This window comes from Mytilus galloprovincialis, chromosome 10 (genome assembly GCF_965363235.1).
Source record: "Mytilus galloprovincialis chromosome 10, xbMytGall1.hap1.1, whole genome shotgun sequence".
Taxonomy (NCBI): Eukaryota; Metazoa; Mollusca; class Bivalvia; order Mytilida; family Mytilidae; genus Mytilus; species Mytilus galloprovincialis.
Window position 1 is genome coordinate 11,283,315 of NC_134847.1, and position 1,607 is coordinate 11,284,921.

Here is a 1,607-nt window from a genome sequence, read left to right on the forward strand (position 1 = left end):
ATAACATTTAAAGTTTCTATATTTTATATACAGGATAATGTTACAAATATAGTATAGGGTAAAACATATTTACAAACTCTTAAAACTAAAGACAAAATATTCACAAAACAGCGAATTATGGTAGATCTTAAAGAAGTATCAGCTTTCATCTGACCGAAAAAATAAGTAAAATATCAATATTGATCTCTAATAAGGCTACCGTAAGTTTTCATCTTTGGTCGTAGTGTATATTTTCAAAAAATCATAACCATTGAAAACACTCATTGCTAACAAAAAACCCGGCCACACTAGTTGAAGTTCGAGTGTTAACGTATTGTTAAAAATTATTGATGTTTAAAAATAGATTCAGATTCTATTTCTTTAAAGATATAAAGACTCCATTCACGTTATAAGTAATAAAACAACGTTATCAGAATTTTTTGTTTCTTTCGATGAATCTTAATGACATGGTAAACTTTTGCACGAAACTAAACGCTATACGACACATAAGCGTATTCTTCTTTCCCTTAACCCTTCATCATACTTCATAGAAATGTTTACCATAGACATATGTCTCTGTCTTCTCAATATCTCCAAGCACTTAATATTCCCGAACAATCTTCACCGATAGACAGGTTATATCTTTATAACATGTCGACTTACAATATTTCCAGCTCTTGATAGTCCATTTCGTCTTAAGCAAATGAAAGTCTCTTCCTGAGCAGTATTGCATGTTCTAAATCGGCACAAACAGTCTTTCAAGTGATCTACAGGTAAATTTCTGTCACTAATTTTATTAAGACCGTAGCACAAAAATATTGCTCATGGAATTTCAAATTCCATAAATATTCATCCAAGGAGCCTAAATTCCTTGATCTTCAGACGGGACTTCGACGATAAAATAAGCTTGGTTGGTTCACAAAACCAAGAACCTATGTTGTTACCAAACAAAAATACTCATGACAAGTGTTTCTTGATAGATTCAATTAAACTTAGTTTTAAAGGGTTTTTTCTTCTGCTTCTTTCGTTTTTAGTCGGTTAACATTTAATCGACCATTGAGTACTATGCACAAATAAAAACATTTGGTTTTATCATTATTTCAGATTGGTGTTTAGTTTTATAGTTGTTCTTTGCTTCATTTACGTTTATACATTAAATAAGGCAAAATTGTTAGGTTTTTCTTTTTTTTTATGTTCACTTGCTTGAAGCTTGGCAATGGTCTGAGGTATAAAAAAAAATCCTAAACAAATTTTGGAGATTTGAAGTTAATGGATATGACATTTCGTTTTTTGTTTAATGATTCTTATGAATTACTAAATGTTTTAAAATATATATATTAAAACGTATTTTGCAAGATACGATTATTGAAAAAAAATGATTTTGATATAAATAATGGCGCTGTAATGAATAACATAATTTTTGATGATAGTGCACTATGGGTCCGTTGTGTATTTTTACAGTTCTGTGCTGAAAATTTTATAATTGAGAAAAAAGGTGTTAAATCATTAACAAAACATTTCAAATAGTGACAATAAAAAGGTAGAGAAATAATTTGATTGAATGTTGGTTGCTGTACGCCGCATTAGTACAAGGCTATATCGCGGCGACAAGGTAGAGAAATAAGGTA